This window comes from Piliocolobus tephrosceles, chromosome 2 (assembly GCF_002776525.5).
Source record: "Piliocolobus tephrosceles isolate RC106 chromosome 2, ASM277652v3, whole genome shotgun sequence".
Taxonomy (NCBI): Eukaryota; Metazoa; Chordata; class Mammalia; order Primates; family Cercopithecidae; genus Piliocolobus; species Piliocolobus tephrosceles.
In genome coordinates this window covers 177,164,299-177,186,246 of record NC_045435.1, presented here as the reverse complement: position 1 = coordinate 177,186,246, position 21,948 = coordinate 177,164,299, and the positions used below count along the sequence as shown (strand labels likewise).

Sequence of the window (21,948 nt, the reverse complement as noted above, 5' to 3'; positions counted from 1 at the left end):
CCAAAGTGCTGGGATTACAGGCATGAGCCAGCCCACCTGGCCATTTCTTTTTTTTTTTTTTTTAAGACAGGGTCTCAACATGTTGCTCTTGCTGAACTTGAATCCTGGGCTCAAAGTGATCTTCCCATCTCAGCCTCCCGAGTAGCTGGGACTACATGCATGTGCCACTGTGCCTAGCTCAATAGCATGTGTGTTAACTGAGTTAGTAACACAGTTCCTTTCTACCACCTCCACCTCAGGAGTATTGGGAGAGACGTTTAATGAAAGAAAAAAGTATCAAATTTGAAAAATAGAACATATTAAATATTCTGGTTTTAAAAGAATGACTCTATTAAGTCTGTGAAACATCACCTATATTTTCTTTGATAAAATAAAGAAATGCTTGGTTGAAGGCAATAGCAGGTTCATGTTTTTATGATTGCATATCTCACAATAAAAAAGTAAACTCATTAAGTTTGTTACAAGGATTTGGCAGTTTTTATGTGATTTACTCTTATTAACAAGGAGAAAGGTATTGAATTAAAGTTTTGTATCAAATCTATATCCTAGAGGGTTTAAAATAAACCAGTCTGGGTGACACACAGGTAGGCTGCAGAAAATCACTAGTAAGAATAAGGCAGGATTCCAAGTAAATCAGATGTACCTATTTGTGTATGTTATATATTAAAACATGAATTTGTGTTTCATAAGTATAAGGCTTTCACTTGGTTTCAAGAGTCTAATATTTTAATGACCTATCCAGATCCTTTCAAAAAATGTCATTCCCTGACTCTTTCAAAGACTTTACTTCTCTATTTCTGCTGGCCCTGGAAATATTCACCTTTGATTTTTTTCCCTTTGGTCACAACCTTCCACCTCCTGCTTTTATCAAGTCCTTCAAAATGATTTCTTTTCATTCTGCCTGGGCATTTCTCTGTGCGCCCTGTGGCAGCCCACTCCAGCCTGTTGTCTCCCACTGCTCACTTAGTGGCTTTAGCTGGAACTGTGTCTGGGCTAGACCTGCTCCTCAAGAATATGTATTTAGAAAAGTGAGCAGCTTTAATCTCATTGTGATGTCCTTCCCTCTGTCACTTCCCTGCTCTTCCAGTCTGTTGGCTTTTAATTTCTTCTTTTTTGAGAGAGAGTCTTGCTCTGTTGCCCAGGCTAGAGTGCAGTGGCACAATCATAGCTCACTGCACCCTCAACCACCTAGGCTCATGTGATCCTCCCACCTCAGGCTCCTGAGTAGCTGAGACTAGAGGTTCATGCCACCATGCCCAGCTAATTAAATTTTATTTATTATTATTTATTTATTTATTTATTTTTATAGAGAGAGGGTCTCTATGTTGCCCAAGCTGGTCTCAAATTTCTGTGCTCAAGTGATCCTCCCACCTTGGCTTCCCAAAGTACTGGGATTACAGGTGAGCCACCATGCTTGACCACCCTTCATTTCTGACTTCTTTATTTTTCAGCTGCATGTTTGGGAAAGAGAGAACATAGGGAAGGCCTACCATACACTTGACCACCTCTGCTCAGAAGTGACCCACATCACCTCATTCATGTTCTGGTGTCCAAGAAGGAGGCAAGAAAAGGTAGAGGTGCACAGAAATATTGATGAGCATTGACAGTTTCTTTTATGTCGGTCTTGTAGAATTATTTTGAGAATGAAATATGACAGCATTTGTAAAATATTTAGTTCAGTGTGTGGTAGATAATTCAATCAATAATTATTAAGTTGCTTAGCATTCCAGTTCAATAAAAGTTTTTCCCTTACAAAAGAGTTGATGAATTAGCATCCTACTATATGTTGATATATTTCTGTGAGTTTGGTTAGTGGAAGCCAAAATCAGATAGGTTGTTCCATACTCAGAGTATTGATAAAACTATATTTCTGGGTCTGCAAGAACAATGACCTAGAAACACCATCCTATGGAATCACATCTTGGGGGCATTTCAGTCAGCTCTCAGGTGAAATCCCATGGTCAAAATGACGTTTTTCTTCTGATTTTAGCTGAGCTCTTAATGTTAAGACCTGGGGATTGGAGTATCTATTTATCAGTACACATTTTTGGGGTCATTCTGAGTTATCTCTAGTAGGCCCTTTGTTCTATTCTAAAGCTCATTTCCTGAGCTTTCTGTGGGATGCCTGCCATGGAGTCACCTCCTGGTGTAGCCTGGAGTGGCATTTGCCTGGTGGTCCTGACACTCATTGCCTTGCCACCTGCACTTCAGGTGGCTTAACACCCAATCTTGAGACTGAATGTGTCACCCTTTCTGATAATCCCATACCATTTTCTTTTTCTTTTTTCTTTCTTTCTTCCTTTTTTTTTTTTTTTTTTTTTTCTGTCACCCAGCCTGGAGTGCAGTGGCGCAATCTCAGCTCACTGCAACCTCCACCTGCGAGGTTCAAGTAATTCTCCTCCCTCAGCCTCCTGAGTAGCTGGGATTATAGGCGTGTGCCACCTTGCCCAACTGATTTTTCTATTTTTAGTAGAGACAGGGTTTCACTATATTGGTTAGGCTAGTCTCAAACTCCTGAAATTGTGATCTGCCCACCTTGGCCTCCCAAAGTGCTGGGATTATAGGCATGAGCTACTGCACCCGGCCACCTTTGCATTTTCTAATCCCCCTGCCCCTTTGCTGCCTAAATCAGAACATGCCTACCCCTGGAAGAGGCAGGGCACATCTGCCTCGGTATCAATTCTACTCACTAGGGAGAAATAAAAGCCATTATTTTTATTTTGAAACAAAAATAAATATATTAGGAAATAGAATGTAGAATCCTCTTGAATTTTGAATCAAGAACTACAAGAATTTCTTTTTCTATACATTGGGTGGAACTCTTGACCCATTTTTAGTTTGCTTTCATTTGCCATTTTGAAAACACTGTGGGAAGAGTTTAAGGAGCACATTTCTCTCACTTACTCAGTTAAGTTGACTTAATTTAAGCTTGTTCTTACCAAGTCTAAAACAGATTCTATTCTAGCAATACATCCTCAGATAGGTCACTCCTGATGTCTTCTGGCTGGTAGAGATGCCTCTTTGTAATGCTCACAGCCATGCATGGCTCTCTCTTATGGATTTTGTATATATTTTATTTATTATTTTGTTATTTAGCAAACATAAAATGCTTACTAAAAGCAAGGCAATCTTCTAAGTGATTAACATATTTTAATTCTCACAACAACTATATGAGGGAGGTACTCATTTGGGTGTATGTATGCATATATATGCGTGTTGGTGTGTGTAAATATATCTGTGTGTATGTATTCCTGTATACATATATGTATGTATATATGTATGTATGTATATATGTGTGCATATATATGTATGCATTTGTGTGTGTATTTATGGAACACTGAGGTACAGAAGCTGAATAACTTTCTCAACGTCACATAGCCAATATAAACCATAAACCAGAGATAGTTTTTGAACTCAGGTAACTGACTTCTAAGTCGATACTCTTAGCCACTATATTGTCTCTTGCCGTATTTTAATTGTTGGTTAACTTCTCTCTTTTTGTCTGGACTATAAGGGCCTTCTGGACAGAGCTTTACTGATCTTGCATCCCTTGAACCTAGAATGGGGCCAGGCACACAAATATCAGGGCAGTCAATGTTGGCTAAACCTCTAACCTCTTCTACATGGAGAGGGTGGAGGTCATTTGAACTGTCTGCCTGGGCCATGTGACTTAATGATCCCATCACCTTCTTTATGAACATAGCCAGTGGGTTCTAATTGGTAGAGGAATTGTACACTTATTTCATTCTGTGCTTAGTGGAACACGTTGTGAAATTTTTGTATAAAATATCTTTAGACAGTTTCCTGGAATATTGTAACAATTTCTTTGAATGTCTGAATGGGAATTCTAGGATTCCAATTTCTCTCTGTCCCTTGTTGTTTATGATTCTAGGAAATACAGCTTAGTTCAAAGTTTGTGAAAGCTCAGGAATCTTTCTGCCATGTTCTGAGATTTTATTCTGTACTACCTGTCCTAGAGTTCTGATTTTAGGAACAAACTCCACCAAAAAACAGCTTTTGAGGCTTTGAAAGTATAACCAGATGCCATTACCTGCAGTATCAGCAGTTTTCCTTGGAATCTTTCCTAAGCCACATCTCAAGGAGCTAATTTGGATCAAAATTTTATATTCCTTGTGAGCTGAATCATTTTGAAACATACTTGTTGCAATTGATGACTGGTCAAAAGTAAATCTACTGAGTATCAGCTCCATGTGGGAAGAATCCACCACAGTTTAAAAAATCAAAACCATATTTTCCTTAGAAAACATTTTTTAATGAATATCAAGCTATGAATCTTCCTTATTTTGTTGATAATTAAGAGGAAGCTTTGCATTACACCAAATTTGGACTCTCTTTGTGGTCCTTGTTTCCCCTAACTCTACTTTATTTCATATACACACATACACACATGCATACTTTTGTTTTGTTTTGTTTTGCTTTGCTTTGAGACAGGGAGGGTCTCACTCTGTATCCCAGGCTAGAGTGCAGTGGCGTGATCATGGCTCACTGCAGCCTCTACCTTCCAGACTCAAGCAATCTTCCCACCTCAGCCTCTTGATTAGCTGAAACTATAGGCATGCACCGTACTCAGCTAATTTTTGTATTTTGTAGTGACAGGGTCTTGCTGTGCTGCCCTGGCTAGCTTCAAACTCCTGGGTTCAAGTGATCCTTTTGCCTTGCTTGGCCTCCCAAAGTGCTGGGATCAAAGGCACATGCATACTTTGTTTGTTTCTGTTTGGAATATTTTGAGAAAATGTGGTCTACCTGCTGTCAGTTCCATATCAGCATTCATTGCCTCACTGATATGGCAAACATGCTGTGTAACTTTTATCATTACCTTACTTGCATCTGATTTTCTTTTTCAGAAACTGGAAGTAGTTACATGTCTTTGTAGGGTCAGATAGTTAGAATTATATCACAGTTATTCTCTCTCCGTGCTTGCCTCCTCTTCCTTCTTTCTCTTTCCCCACCTACAACTCTGCAAACAAACCATTAGTGCTTTTACAGTTAGAGAGTACCTTGAGGGAGGAAATATTACTATTTCCTCTTGAGGGCAATCTGGCAAATTCTGCTAACATACTAAGAGGTGTGAATCAGTACAGTGAGGCCAAAGGGATCATATGGTTGAATTCAAATCCTGAAGCAGTTACTTCGGATATAAATGACTTGGCCACTAATTGTTTATGGCGTATTAAGCGCTAAGAGCTAGAAAGATGATAAAGGACATGCATTTGGGGTAGTATATTAAGATTATATGTTGAGTGTTATTGTGGTAGGTAAACACAGTGTGAAAAACATAGTAACTGACACAGCCAAAGATCAATAATCCACATATTTGCAATTAGAATATGTGTGTGTCTGTGTGTATAAATATGCATTTATTTATATGTGGCTCTTCTTATCCCAGAAAGGATTGAAGATTATTTACCAAAATACACATGGTACAAAGCGATAAGTAAAATGGAAAACAAGTAGGTGAGAGTACCAGAACCCTAAATGAGGGTAGGAAGATGCAGATGAAGCTAGGAGTTACATTATACATTAAATGTGTGCTGTAAGAATGGGTCTATTTGCTCATGTTGGCTGCAAAGTCTGCCCTAAACTTTCCAGTAGCTGATATAGAAAGTGATATGGCCCCAAACTAAGATGGAGCAAAATTATTCCTAACGCTGAGAAGACCAGTGATGAATTTTTCATAAACAGGGTGCTGCAAAATAACTAGGCCCTCAGCAATATCCCCTGAGTAAATACAGGAATGAATTTTATTGGTTTGCTCTATGATCCTGTGCACCCTGAGGCTGGCTGATATTGACTCTCTCAGAAATAGCTGTTTTTCATTTGTGGAGCTGCTTATTGTTTACCAAGGCCCAGGAATCTTTGAGGAGGGAAGATAGCAAAATATTATTGTTTTTCTAGATTAAATTAGGTAACAATACTTTGGCAGCTAATCAATAGCTAATGTATAATCAGAATAATTGTGTATATATATGTATTTTTATCCTGGAAGTAAACAAAACTTTTCTTAATTTCAATGAGTTATTATTATTAATTTTGCTGACTGTCATTTGATGTTGTTTATTTGAATATCACTCCTGTAATTTCCGCTATGTGTATGAAGAAAAGAGGGCAGAATTTGAGAGTGTTTTAAAAAAAGTTCTTACATGTTTCCTGTAAGAATTTTACATGTTTGCCTTAGACTTTTTAACAAAAAGCATTTATTTGTAAAAGTTATACATGTTCATTTTAGGATATTTGGAAAACACAAGAACACACAAATGACCTAAAATCTCATCAGTTAGAAATAACTCTGGCATGTTATATAGTATATGTCTGTATGTGTATGGTGTGTGCAGTGGCTTAATTTCTTAATTTTATGAGAATTACTACATAGTTCCATAGCCATAGAAACTAGCTTTATCGTTTCTCTACTTATGATTGAGTAAAACTATTGATTTCCTATCTGCTTGAACACACAGAACTATCCTAAGATACTGTGGAATGGGGAGCAAAACCCAAAACCCCAAACTTTGAGTTTAAGACCAGAGACTTGAGAGAAAGTCTGACATTCACACATACACTCCCACCACCATGTTTTTTGTTTTGTTTTCATTTTTTTGGTTTCTATTAAACAATATTAGATCTCAGTTTCCACAACGAAATAATGTTCCCCAAGTGATGGTGCTTCAGAAAGTGGGATGCACTATACAAATGTGAATGGTAATGTCCTTGTTAACTAACACTAGTGACTTGGAAACTGAACAAGAGCCCAGTGACCAGGGCTCTGACCATGTGCTCTTGACCTTTTAATATAGAAGGAAAGGGGAAAAAGAGAGGGAAATTAGAAAGGACACTCCAAAGTGGTGACCAGATGTAGAGGTCACAAAGTCAAATCTGGGCTCCTCCAAGCAAGTGGTAGCCTTCTCTTCTTTGTTATCTTTCTTATCAGCATTTCATGCTGGTTCCATTCCATTTCCACTTTCCTCTTCTCTTTCTTCATTTTTTTCTTTTCCTCGTTGTTGTCTTATTCCTCTTCCTCATCTTTCTCCTCTTTTTCCTCCTCCTCCTCCTCCTCTATCTTCTCTTTCATGTTAAATTGACCTGCTTTCTAGATATATTGACCTGCTTTCTAGATATTTTGTGTTAAAATAACTAGCTAAAATAGAACAAGGTAAGACACAGTCTTTAGATTTGAGTTTGAATTTGGAACCCAAGTGAAAAATTTGCATGCAAATCTATGACAATCTTGGTTTGAACCATGACCATAGACAAAAAAAAAAAAAAAGAGATGGTCCTTTCTCCTGGACATTCATATATGAGATTTATGGGAGTGGTGGAGAGGTCTGTGATTCCAGCACCACTGCTGAGGTGAGGGTGCTTGTCTTGGCTACTTCTGTGGTTGCTCTCAGCAGTACAACCACCCTAGGCCATGGCTGCTGAAAATGACAACCTTGGATTTTTAGGAGAGGAGGGGACTTTTTTTTAGGAGAGGAGGGGACTTTTTCTCTTATGAACCCTGTAGACAGTATGCTACTTGTGTGTATGAGCGTGTGTGTGTGTGTGTGTGTGTGTGTGTGCGTGGTCTTCCTGAAAGCATGTATGAAAATTGAATATCAAACGTGTTATTTGAGGGTGTATTTCTAATGTGTCATATATGTTCTTTAACTTTGATTATTTTCCCCCTGCAATAGAACATGCTGCCACCTGGCTTAAGTCCAGTGAGTTTCTGAGTAAGGATGAAGATCTACAGCGTTTGGCATGCCCACTGATTTCCATTTTTCTCTCAGTAATGTTGGTTTTATGAAACATATAATTTTTGCTAGTATCAACGATTCCATTTTCTCATTTTCTATTACTTTTTACAAAACTTTAATGGCAAAATATAATAAAGCAGTCAAACTCTAAACTCTTTCCACAACACTAGGGACAGCTGTGCTGGCCATAGTGGGTGGCTGATTGGCCCCAGGAAGCTTTCTACATCATGGCTCAAAATGTTAGTCTAGATGCCAAGGAAAAATTTAAGGATGTGGCCTACAACAGTTAAGGTAAGGGCTCTAATGTATAACATACGTAGAAAAGATTATATGGAAGTTGAATTTAGAAAAATAAAGAACCATGTGCATAGGAACATGGAGAGGGTAGAAAAAAAATGGTCTATAAGTAACAGCAAAACAACCACTACATAATGACTAAGTTGTATGCAAAATAAAGACTTTTATTGTTTAGGATATGTGTTTCTATCATTTAATTTTATGTAGGGAATGGGATGGGCCCAGAGACATGAGTTTAGGCAATAGAGAAGAGTGAGAATTATCGTTGAGAGGCATTGTCGTTTTAATTTATTTCCCAGAAGCATCATTTAAATTGACAGGAAAAAGTAACCACAATTGGAAATATAAATAAGGGGACTGATAGAGATATGTTCATTCTCAGTGCAAGGACCGCTATTGAGTGCCTGTGTGTTCCAGGAACTTGGGGGATGCAAAGGTGGTTGAGATGCAGCCTTTACTCTTGAGGAGTTCCTGGTACATTTTGCGTAATACTGAGAGTACAAAAATAAAAAATGGGAAAAATCCAAATTGAATGTTGAGACTTATTTTATTTTTAATACATTTTAAAATTTGTAACAGTACCAAACTTTTAGAAAAGTTGTAAGTACAGAGCAGAACAAAAAGTTTTTTGTTCTTCTGACAATTTTAGAGTAAATTGTTGACCTCATGTCTTAATACCTGTAAGTATTTTAGTATGTATTTCCCTACAAGCATATTCTCCTACATAATCACAATATAACCATCAAAATCAGAAAATTAACACCGATACATTGTTTTTTTTTTTTATTTTTAAAGAGATGGGGTCTCTGTCACCTGGGCTGAAGTGCAGTACCATGATCATAGTTTGCTACAGCCTCAAACTCCTGGGGTCAAGCAGTCCTCCTGCCTCAGCCTCCTGAGTAGCTGGGACTATAGGTTCACACCACCACACCCACCTAAATTTTTTTTTTTTTTTTGGAGATACGGGGTCTGGCTATGTTGCCTAGGCTTGTCTTGGCTTTAAGCAATCCTCCCACCATAACCTTCCAAAGCACTGGGACTTCAGCTGTGAGCCACTGCACCTGGCCCATTGCTAACTTTAATCCTCGGACCCCATTTAAGTTTTGCTGACCATCCCAATTATATGCTTTATAACAAAAGGTTCCAGGTCAAAATCACACATCACATTCAGTTGTCATTTTAGTTTCCTTCAGTCTGGAAGAAGTCCTCAGTTTTTCTTTGACTTTCACAACCTTGACACTTTTCAAAGGCTATTTTGTAAAATGTCATTCAAATTGGGGTTGTCTGATGTTTCTTCATGATTATACTCAGGTGATGCATCTTTGGTAGGTGTGATGGTTAATGTTGGATGTGAACTTGACTAGATTAAGGGATACCTAGATAGCTGGTAAAGCATCATTTCTGGGTGTGTTTGTGTGAGTGGTAGACTGAGTGGGAAAGATTTGCCATCAATGTGAGTGGGCACCAGACAATCATCTGGGGGCTAAGATTGAACAAAAGGCAGAGGAAAGGTGAATTCAGCCTCTCTACTGGAGCTGGGACACCCTTCTTCTGCCCTTAAATGGCAGAAGTCCAGGCTTCCCAGCCTTTGAACTCTGATTTGCAGTATCGGTCGACTGGGTTCTCAGGCCTTCAGACTCAGACTGAGAATTACACCATCAGCTTCAACACTCTGGGAAGCTCCCATGCCTAGATGTTTTCCTCACCCTCTTTGAGTTCTGGCAGCCCACAGCAGATTGCCCCTTTTGGTGGACACTCTTCTTACTCAGCTCAGGCTTTAAAACCCCTGTGGGGCAGCCATCTTAGAGAGTGTCTGCTCTATGACACCCTGCTCTGGGCCATGGTGGCTCTCTCCTTTGGGGACAAATGCTTCCCTTACTCTGCCCCAATTCATGGTTTTAGGACTGCATTATTTGGAAGGGAAGGAAAGAGAAAAGGGGAAGGAAGAAGAGGAAGAGAAGATAAGATCTATTTTAAACTATGAAAGTTGGAAGAAATAGCAATGTATATTTTGTATGTGTTTTCTATACTAATGATAAATGAGGCCTCTAGGTCTCTTAAAAGACTAAAATGTTATGCACATTTTTAAACTTTACATTTATTTTTTTCTTAGGGGACTAATGTAATGCTAGATAATTAGACTCAGATTCCTTATTTATATTCTTATTTGGGGCCAGAAGGGAATTATATTTTAATATACAGTCTCCCCCTTTTTAATATGCCCGGAAGGATTAGAAAATATTGGGAATTAACAATTATTGGTGAAGAGACTAGATTGTAAAGTTATTATATTTTAAAATAAAAGCCAGCATTGCTCCCTTTAATCATGTCATGCAATTTTGCCCTAAAGGCATTTGTCATTATCCTTGTCATTATCCATTGAAATGCACTGTAAACCCTATTAATTTAATCCAGCTGAAGTCACACTGTTACTTCTGACTCCATTTTGTGGTTCTATTGAGGTAATTACTACCAAGTGATCAGTGATTGAGTCTGAAAAAATGCATTTAATTATTATTAATTGAATAAACGCTGAGTTAATACAACCATCCTAGGATATTATACTGGAAATTAATTCAATATAACATATCTACCTTCAAGAAGTTATGCCCTGAAGGAGATAATAGAGAAGTAACAATCTTTTCCAGGAAGATGAAAGACAATAAATGCTCATTGAATTAAATGTTTTCCTAACATTTGGAAGCTGGGTGGCTCATGGGAGCTAAATGACAATTTCATTCATGCAAATTCTTAATATGGCAAGCATGTCAAATTAATCAACAAGGTTAGACAATCCAGTGACTTGTCTGAGCTTTTTAATATCTGAATAGTAAGCTGGATTTAAAATAATCAGTCTATCTAGTTGATATTTACTTTCTTATGTAAAATGTAGTAAGGAGTCAGGTTAAATCAAGGTAAATAACCTAAAGTTAAAAACTTAAAAATATCCACAATCCCATCCCTTTCTTTTTCTTTTAAAATGTAAGGTGCCAAGTAATTTTCTTAAATAATAATATAGAATAAAAGATAGTTTTTCTGTGTCTGACTGGCTTGACTTTGCCTTGTTCCATGATTTCAGCTTAGAATTCTTACTAACCATAATGTAGAAGCATTGCAGGGCCTTAATAAGCCGTGATTCTGGAATTGCCTCACAAATTTATAGACAAAAGCAAAAAAAGAAGTGGGATGTTTTGCACTTAGCAATGTGTGAGTGGTAGACTGAGTGGGAAAGATTTGCCATCAATGTGGGTGGGCACGAGACAATTGTCTGGGGGCTCAGATAGAACAAAAGGCAGAGGAAAGGTGAATTCAGCCTCTCTATTGGAGCTGGGACACCCTTCTTCTCCTGCCCTTGAACAGCAGAACTCCAGGCTTCCCAGCCTTTGAACTCTGATTTGCATTAGCAGCCGACTGGATTCTCAGGCCTTCAAACTCAGACTTAGTGATGTAAAGAAAGGGTTTGAAGAAGTTATCACAATCAAGTACTTCTGCAAAATTCACAGAATCCAGGAAGCTAAAATTTCCCACTGAAAGAATAGATGACCACAATACCCAACAATACATTTACTGATTCAGCATGACCTTAAAAATGCATTTCACTTTTTCTCTAAATGAATGTGTGTGTTTGTTAAAAACATTAAATAAAGTCTGCATATAGCTTCAAGGATTCAATAATAGTAAAGAGCATCAAATAACAGAGTCAAAAAAAACAAACTGAAGAAACTGTGAGCAAAGATGGAAAGGGCAAGGTCTCTGGAAACAGTCAAGAAGAAAGATTACTGACCACTGGATGGGATCCCCATTCAAGTTCTGAGAAGACAGAAAAGCAATAAAGTGATGAATCAATAGGAAAAGTGTTTTGCTAAGAGGCAAGAACAACACGTTTGCTTTCAGAAGCAAATAACCCTGAGACTTCAAAGAAAACCTTTTGATTTCTATGTTTCATTTATTTTTGTTCAAATCTTTGTGTCTGATAACAGTGTGAAGGACTTTGGGAACCCATTGCTTTGTGTTGGTATTTTAAGGCAGTCATTTGCAATATCCCTTGTAAGTCCCTGTCTTCCTTCCAACCCCCACCCAACCTCTGGGCCATTTCCTAACAGACTCCATTCTGAAATTATTTGAACTAGAAGAGCTTGCTTGAGGAAACAGGGTTCTTTTAAATTTATGGAGCTTAAAGATCTTAAATAGGTAATGTTTCCAAGCACTGAACTTGGTTAAGAGGGAAGAAAGGACTGCCTTCCAGAGGGCTAGCTTGTGTTAAATTCAGATTCAGAAATATAAAACTTTTGGGCCCATTTGAAAACAATTCAACAGCAGTTTAGGAGATTAAAAAAGGAATGGATAGAGATTCAGACCACTGACTAATCATTCTGAACCCAAAAGTCTAGATTTCTTTAGAGTTTCTGAGGTTTTAGATTGCATCATGTATAATATCAAATTCTCATACACAGGAAACCCAAACCATCTGACTATAAAGTCTATGGTTCTGAATAATGTTAAGAAGTCTTATTTCCCCTGCAGTAACCGAGATTATTGTCCCTAGTTTTTCACTTTATCCTATAATAAAATGATATGATCGTGTCCTTGGCCATGGGAATTTGAAGTGCTTCCTACTGTGGGAAGATTGTATTTTGCATCCTACTAATGTGGGCCTGGCCGTGTTACCTCCTTTGGCCAATGGGATGTGGGTGGAGGTGACAGTGTGTTTATTCTGAGCCAAGGTCTTCAGGGGCATTGCACGTCCTGCACCCACCTCTCCTTCATCACCATGAGAAAAACATGCTATAGGAAGGTGCAGCCACTTCAGCCTGTGTCTAGAAAGGAGACCCAAGGAGCACACCTGAATCCAGATGAAAGTCTCAAGTTCAGCCTGGGCCTCCTGAGTCCAGATGGCTTGCAGACCTCTGTGGGAATACGTAAATGTTCGTTGTGTAAGTCACTAATATGCTGCTTCACAGGCTTGATTTCAAAATTTACTACTTAGTATAAATCCTAAAGATCAAATGACATTACAAATGGCATCATCATCCTGACATACTCCAAATGCTCTTTCAGAATAAACTGCCCAGAGCTTTCAAATAAAAAATGTAAGTCCTAGATTCAGTTATGTTTAATATCACTTAAAAGATCTCACCTATTTTCTTCACTATGATGGATATATGAGCCATTACTGGACTATCAAATTAAGAATAGCAAATCATTTTGCATGAAAAAATAGTCTACCGTACAGCCATTATAAAGAAAAACCCGGAACCTTGGAACAACCCAATTCTTTGGCTTCTCTATACCTGCACCTGAGCAGCTGAATGTGGAGGGAGAAAACAGGTAGAGAAAATCCACTCTACTGGCTGGTCTACTTAAGATTTATTGCAACAGAGGCAGACATTCCTACCCCACTTTTATGGTAGGTTACTGTGTTGGGCTGTTTTTGCATTGTTAAAAGAAATACTGGAGACTTAAGTAATTTATATGAAAAGAAGTTTAATTGGCTTATGGTTCTGCAGGCTGTACAAGAAGCATAGTGGCATCTGCTTCTGGGGGAGGCCTCAGGGAGCTTTTACTTATTATGGTGGGAGGCAAAGTGGGAGCAAGCACCTCACAAGGCGAAAGCAGGAGCAAGAGAGTGAGCGGGGAGTGCCGCACACTTTTAAATAACCAGATCTCACGAGAACTCACTGTGGCAGGGACAACAGTAACAAGACGGATGGTGCTAAATCATTCATGAGAAATCTGCCCCCATGCTCCAATCACCCTCCACCAGGCCCCATCTCCAACATGGGGGATTACTTTTCAATATGAGATTTGGACGGGAACACACATCCAAACTGTATCAGTTATCTTTTCCTTTCATCAAGAGGGACCATTTCATGTATTCTCCTCTACCCTCAGACCTCCAACACCTTCTCCTCTGACCTCACTCTTAGCTGATGAGAAAATAGAGGCCATCAGGAGAGGTTTTCCTTACCTTCTACCTCCAACTCCATCTGGCTGTGTGTCTAGATGGTCTCCTCTGTTGTTATCTTTCAAATGGTCTCAGTCCCTGGGTCTATATGGGACAGCCTATCTCAGCACTGAATCTTTGAAGCCCATCCTGGGCTTTGCTTCTGCAATCATGCCCTCTCCTTTCTGCAGCATCAATTTTCACCTCTTTGAGGGATCACTCCCATCAGCATACAATGTGTCTCTCCCACATTCTCCCCAAGTTATTGCTGTTCTTCATCACCAAACCGGTAAAACAGACAGCCTGTATTTGCTTGTTCCATGTCCTCGCCTTCCATTTTCTCTCTCATTCCAATCAGGATGTCACCCTCACAGCTTCAAGGAAATGATTCTCATCAGGGTCACTAGGAACCTTTATGCTGCCAAATCCCTTGGGCAATACTCCTTTATCTTTGAAATACTCTCTCCACTTAGTTTCCCATTCATCGTCCTCTCCCAGTTTTACTGGACGTATCTTCTGCTTTTCCTCTGCTGATCTCCTGAGCCTTTAAATGTTGGAGTGCTATATGGACAGTGTCCTTGACTCTCTTTGATTGTCTATCATACCCTTTTCTAGGTGATCTTAACCAGCCCCAAGGGTATCTATTTTCAGACAAATCCCAAATTTATATCTCCTCTAAGCTCCAAACTCACCTTTCCACTTGTATGTCTAATAAGCCTCTCAAACCAGACATGTCCAAAACCAAACTCTTACCTTCCATACCTGCTTCTTCCTCACTGTTTCCAATCTCAATAATTGTAACTCTATTGATCAGCACCTAGGCCAAAACCTAGGTGTCATCCTGATACTGTTCTTTCCTTCTCTCCCCATATCAATCAGCAAAACTCACTGGCTCTATCTTCAAACTATTTGAAATCTGATGACTTCTCACTCTTTTCACCCCACCACCTCCTGTGCCCTTTTGGCTTCCTTTTGGATTCTGTCATGATTGGCACCAGCACAGATGGGAACGGAGAAAGGCCAGGTATTTCTCCCCCACTCCCTCTTTGATTCAGGCCTGCATCTCTAGAAGTTGCTGCATTCCTGCAACTCCAGATGACCCTTCTCCATGGCTCCAGCTGGCACTGGGCTCTCCTGTTCTATTCTGTCTTTGCTCCTTCAGCCCTTGGAATAGTACTGCCTTTTCCCTTTGGCTTTGCATCCCATTTATGCCTCCGTGAACTTCAAATGAAATCTCTTCTTCTGATTCATCTGAGGGTGAAGCTCTTTTTCTGCTGGGACCGTGACCGACACACTATTCTATCTAAAATATCATTCCTCTTCATTCCTCCTTATACCTTTAACTATTTTTTTCTTAGTATATACTATTAACTAAAATGTATGATCTGTTGTTTTGTCTTTGCCTTTTGATTTTTTGTCCTCCCTCTCCTCTTCCTCAAAAGGTAAGCTTTCTAGGGGCTTTTATTTTTATTTCCACATCTTTATCCCTGGCCCCTAGAAGAACACCTGTTATAGAGTTTAATGTAAATGTGTTTCTGTGAAAGATGGTTCTGAAGTGTCGTGGAATCTGGTGTCATTACATTAAAGGGAAATGAAAAAGTGAGTTGGAGAATATTATGGCATGGTTATATCTTTTTAAACAATCTACCTATTCAGATATAATATTTGAGTAGTACAAAAGAAGCATTTACCCCCAAAATATTAACAGGGGTCACTTTCCTGGGAGTGGATGGTAGGATTCAGTGGATTCAGTTTTCTGCTTTGTGCTTGTCTGCACAATTTGAATTTGTAGGAGAAATAAAACCACCGGAAGCCTCTACGAAGTTTTTGGAAACATTAGAAAAACTCTTCCCCTAACCATAGTGGAGATGCAGACCTCCTGGCACTAGGAAAATGGATTTTATTTCTCACTGGTCACCATTTTGAAAACACAACTATACGACATTATGTGTTGGCATTGAGAACAAGTATTATTTTTAAGATTAGAAAAAATATCATTTATATATGACGTTCCCCTCAATTTATTTTTCAAGACGTCTTTTATGTTTTTTCAAAAATGTCTGACATTACATAACCAAACCCAAATTTATTAATAGTCTCTCATTACTTTTTCTTGACAAACAGAAAAATGTATACTTATGAGTAAGAAAGAAAACAAACAACAAGCAAAAAGCTTATAAAATGAAGTAGGACACTCAGTGTTAACAGCTTAACACAGAAAACCATTACAACAATGAACAAAAATTGCAAGTTAATGATAAAGTAATGTAGAAACAAAATTATAGACTACTAAAAACATGGAATTGCCAATTGTTCAGAAAATCCACAGATGGATCGTGAGTGGTAAGTAGCAGAAGGGTTCTGGGTACCCTCTACAGGCAAAGCTAACGTTGCCAGCAGATCTGATTTTAAGTTGTATGTCAGATATTTGACAGATCTCATTGAATTTTGATGACTTGAGTTCTGGTCATACACCCAACTAGATATTTTAGAAAAAGTGAGTTCAAGGGAACTTGAATGCAAAGGTGCTCAACTAGGCCCAAGAGATTTTCATGTCTGGAGAGCTGAATTAAGTGTCATGGAATCTGGTATCATTACACAATACAGAGAAATAAGACTTTTGCATTTCCATCTGGTGCCACTTGGTAAACCCCAGAGGTGGTCTCTCCAGGTCAGAGTTGAGACACATGGTTGGTGTCTCCTGGATGGTGTGGGAAAAGCATGCCTTGTTGCCTGAGCTGTGTCCATCCTGACACCAGCAAAGTTGACCAGAGAGCTGAAAAACTTGGGTTGATCCTGGATAATCATGCCTGCCACAGGGACCAAAGAGTTTCCAACATGGCCATGAAGTCTGGTCCACATTATCAATGATAGGTGATGTAATAGTGATGGCCTGCCTGTGTTTCTTCCAGCCTGCCCTGCCACCTGGTCCTGAGCTTTGTGCTGTCTCCTATTTCCTTGCTCTTGTACCTGCCTTTCCCAAGAAAGAGCCACACTGGTTATAAAGGATAAATACTTTGTAAAAAGCGAGTTCATAGGAATGCCAATGCACCAGTACCCAGTTGGGCCACAGGCTGCCTGAGGATCAATGGTCCCACTGGTTGCAGAGTGGCTGATGTCCTCTCCCAGATTTTTAGTGATCACAGCAAATGCTTTACAGATGGCATTAATAGATCTGGCCAGAACAATGATTCTCTCTGCCTTCTGAGATGCTGATATGTGCATTATCCTCCCCAAGCAGCTCCTTAACTGCTGTTACTTCCCACTCCGCCATCGTTCTGCTGACTTCCTTTCAATGTAATATGCTTTCAGTCATCCTGGAGTCTGTGGCAAGCAGTATCTGGAGATTTGGATGCTTGTTAAGTGGTTAAGTGTTTGGTCACTGGTAAGAGTGACCAAACACTTTCCTCTCAGTTATCCTGGGGGCACAAAGCAAGCCTGCTTTGATAAATAACGTGTAAGTGAAGATGTTTTGTATTCCTTCCAGGTGAAAGAGTTTAAGAATGACATATGATTTTCCATGCTCTTTTCTCTGGACATGGTGATTGTGGAATGATATTTTGATACAGATGTCCATGCAATTGAAGCATGCAGGGATACCAAGACTCCACATGAAGGGCAGCTTCATGGAACCTCCCCTGCCTCAGATTTGTATGAGTGACAAGTAAGCTGTGTGTAGCACCACTAAGATTTTGGGATTATTTGTTACCTCAGCATAAATTGGCCTATCTTGACTAATTCAGTCATTTGTAAATATTGTTTAATTATACTGCTTATACAGTTTCAGGCTCTTTGGCAATAAATATTCATTAGACAAATTGATTGGATTAAGAATAAATTTAACAGTCACTTAACAAATGACTCTAAATTATGGAAGTATATTAGCTAGAATAGCTCAGTTCAGTTTTATGTATTGACTGATATTGTGATAGATATTGAGAATACAAACATAAATTAGTTTTTAACCTGGAAGATTTTGGTTGGAAGATAAAATTGGAAAGGTTGATTACTGTCTGGGTGTGGAGGATCTTGAATTAAAGACAGCCATTTTAATTCATCTTGTAGACAATGGGAGGGAAAAGTAGGTGTAAATGGATTTTGAGTAAGGGAGAAGTACTATTAAATTGACATTTTAGGAAAACTAATCTGCCGATGGTGAATGAGATACAAGCATACAAGTTGAGAGGCTATTTCAGTAATCTAGGTGCTAGAAGATAAGGGTTCAGGCTGGAGTGTTGGTGATTGAAATGAAAAGGCATAATCAGAAATGAGAGAAATTAGAAAGTAAAAACAGGGTATTGGATATGTGAAGGGTAGGGAGGTGAGAAGGAAGAATGATTAATGAATGACTCTTAGATTCCATGTCTGTGATGCCACCGAGGGAGGTTGGGAGAGGGTAGAAGATGATGAGATCTTTTTGTTGTGTGTTGAATTTGAGGAATGACAGCTCATTCATGCAGAAATATCCTCAAGGGTAGTTTGTGAAGTAGGATTGTTTGGCGCTTGGCAGAGAAGTCAAAGCCAAAACTAGAAGATTTTAGTGTAGTGATCATACTGGAAACAGTAAGAGTAAATGAAGTGTCTAAAGGGGAGCTAGTAGAGAGAAAAGTGTAGGGCTTTGAGAGAAATCCTCATTTAGGGACACAAGACTGGAGAGGAGTTAGCAAAGAATACAGGGGAGTAATCAGTAGGACAGGTAATTTTTACTGAGCATTTACTATACCAAGAATTTTACATGCATTTTATTACCTAATTCTCACAGCCGCCCCTAGGAGGGAGAGTTATTCAGTTTTTTGGATGAACAAACTGAGACTGATAGGAGTTTAAGAATTTTCACTGAGGTCAAATAGCTACTAAACGATGATGCCAGGTCTGCTTGACAACAAAATCTATGTTCTTAACCATTGTGAAAATTCAAATGATCTAAGTTTTACACGAACCAGCTTGTTATTGAGGAGGGGCTGGCCAAGAGGGTCATATGCTATAAATTCAAGAGAAATGATGTTTGAGAACAGGCCATTGATTTGATGAACCGCAATTTATGGTTTTGAGTGGAAGTAAAAGTAGTGAGCAGGATCCTCACTACAGGAAATGAGGTAAAGCCATGAGTGGGTAGTGCTGAAGGAAGGAGTCGGTGGAGACAACCAGTCAAGAAATGCCAGGCGAAAGGAACAAAAGGAAGGGATACATCCTTGGGGGATCGCAGGGTTACTTTCACAGGTGTATTTATTTCCAAGACAGAGACAAAATTTACACATAAGATAAATGGATCCAGTGGAGCCACAGAAAGGAGATACCACGAAGATGGTACCAGTGGAGTTGGTAATTTTTTGAGGAGGATAGAAAGACTGGGATCTAAAGTGCAGGGTAAGGGATCAGCTCTGGAGGGAGAAGAGCAACTGCTTGCTTCAAGACCAGAGGGGAAGACCAACTATATCTTAAACTAGAGATACTCCGGCATCTCTTGAATTTATTGGATTTGTGGAAGTTCCCTTCACCACATTGATACCAGTGAAAGTCAATTTTAACTTAGATTAGCTCAGAATTAAATTTTCCAATTATTAAAATATCTGTGAAAATGTGAGATTGTTTTTAAAACTTACAGATAAAAATTGATTTTATAAGAAAAAATTATTATAATTCTTCCAAGTTACATCACTGAGTCCTTAGTACTTTGTTTTAAAAAACAACTACCTGTTCACCTGCTGAGCTCATTTCCAGTGTCTGGTTTCAGTTCTGACCCTAAAAATGCTATTTAATAAAATGCTCTTATTTTGGATACATCTTATGCATATTTTTAAAAACATTCTTTATGAAAAACATCTTTGTATCTTGTTTATTTACTTTGAAAGATTTAAGCCTTTTTTTGTTTTGTTTTGTTTTGAGACAGAGTCTTGCTCTGTTGCCCAAGCTGGAGTGCAGTGGTGTGATCCTGGCTCACTGCACCATCTACATCCACCTCCCGGGTTCATGCAATTCTTCTGCCTCAGCCTCCTGAGTAGCTGGCACTACAGATGCATGCCACCATGCCCAGCTAATTTTTATGTTTTTTTTTTTTTTTAGTAGAGATGGGGTTTCACCATGTGGGCTAGATTGGCCTTGAGCTCCTGATCTCAGGTGATCCACCTGCCTTGGCCTTCCGAAATGCTGGGATTAAAGGCGTGAGCCACCATACCTGGGTCTGGCAGCTTTAAGTCATAATATATACATCTCAGTTATTTTTATGCTAACTTATTGGTTTCTTATATAAATTCCAAGGCATGTCTAATAGTCTGTTATTGCAATCTGAATCAGTTTGTTTTTTTCTGAGCAAACACAATTAGAAGGGCTTTAGGATTAATTACATGATTAAACATTTAGTGACTCCCAAAAACTTAGTGAAATGAAATGCGTAGAAATTGTTGATTCAGTATTCTAAATAAATCTACTCTTCAGGAATGTCCATGGCTTTGGCAGGATTCAAGGAACATGAAGATTATGGGGAAATTTTTTTATGAGACTTAAAAAGGAACAAGAACACACCATATAAAACCTAAGAAAGGAATTTAGTATTTTTGTCAGAAGCAAGTTTTCTCATGAAAATGGAAAAAATATATAATTTAATTTGCATTTTTTTTGTTAACTCTGGTTCATTTTGCTGGTTTTGTTTATTTATGTGCTTGAAAGGTTTGGTTGCTGGGCCTTGGACTAAGGCCTGGGAAACTCTAAGCTTCATTGTCCTTGACTTGCCAAGTGGTGTAGGGAAAGTTGCTTCATCTTTCATATTTATGAATCCCTAGGATAAAAAGGAATATACCACTTACTTTTTTGAAGGTATTTGTGAATTTTTATATGAAAAGCTGAACAATTCTTCAAATTATAGAGCAGCGGGGGAAAATTGAGTGGGGCTGAGGAGACAGATTATGCTGCCCACCTTCCGTGGGACTCGGTTGGTCTCACTCGGTAGTTCTACCATTCAGGGCTGGCTTCCCCCGCTCACTCCACTTGTGACTTTGGGTCACTACTTTTTCTTCACACTCTCTCTTCCTTCTCCAGCTTCTTGGCTGACTCCTCTTCCTTGACCCAGACCTGAAATGCAAAGATTCTCTGAAGGTCTATCTCTACACCCTTCTCTTCTAGCATTATCCATATGCTAGTGCAGTCTTTTTCACACCCAATGTTCCTGCCACATTTCCACATACCAGTCAGACATCCGTGCCTATGTGCCCCATAGGTACTTTAAACCCAGTGCCTCCAAAATTTAGCATGTCTTCCAGTCCTCTACCAAAATGCTTCCCTTTCTGGACTCTTTGTGTTGATTAAAAGCTTCGCCTTCTCATAGTCAACAAAACTAGAAATGTGTTCATTTTCTTTGCCTCTCACATCTGATCAACTATGTGTTGTTAATACTATATCAAATGATTTAATCTCCTTCATTTCCCACATCTTATAAGTAGCCACATTCTGTTTAAACTATCTCTAAAATGTTCCCAGGGTCTCTCTCTTGTCCATTCTATCTTCTGCCGTTGTTCTGACCTCATCACCTGTTGCATCAGCCAGCTATCCGGCCTTCTTGCCTCCTTCTCTGTTCATTCCATCCTGCACATAGCTACCAGAGTTGTTTTCTAAAATACAAATTTAACAATAATAATCTTTTGCTGAAAAACCAATGGCTTCTGCAGCAGAGTCTGGCTTCTGCACCCCTTTCCACCCCCCATGTAATACATGTGTGCTCCATCCTGCACATCAAGCACACCATAAACTTTCATGGCCCCACGTTTGTTTGTCCTTCTGTAATGCCCTACTTGTCTTTTCTACTTGGTGAAATTACACCGATCCCTCAAGGTCCAACTTTATTGAAAAGATGTAATAGACTATCTTTAGAATATAGTAGGACTCTAATCAATATTTTTTGGTAAGTTAATTAAAAAGAAAATACAAAAGCCTCATGGTATGAATAAAGGATGAGGGATTATT

General features: G+C 38.9%; 1 long non-coding RNA gene across 2 annotated transcripts in view; it reads left to right on the top strand.

The window, feature by feature from the left end:
* LOC111550115 overlaps positions 1-21,948 on the top strand; it is a 105,262-nt gene that overhangs the window by 41,516 nt on the left and 41,798 nt on the right. For both annotated transcript variants that reach the window (XR_002733926.1, XR_002733925.1), the window contains exon 2: positions 1,452-1,571. This is a non-coding gene — a long non-coding RNA (uncharacterized LOC111550115). The remainder of the gene's footprint in view (positions 1-1,451; positions 1,572-21,948) is intronic.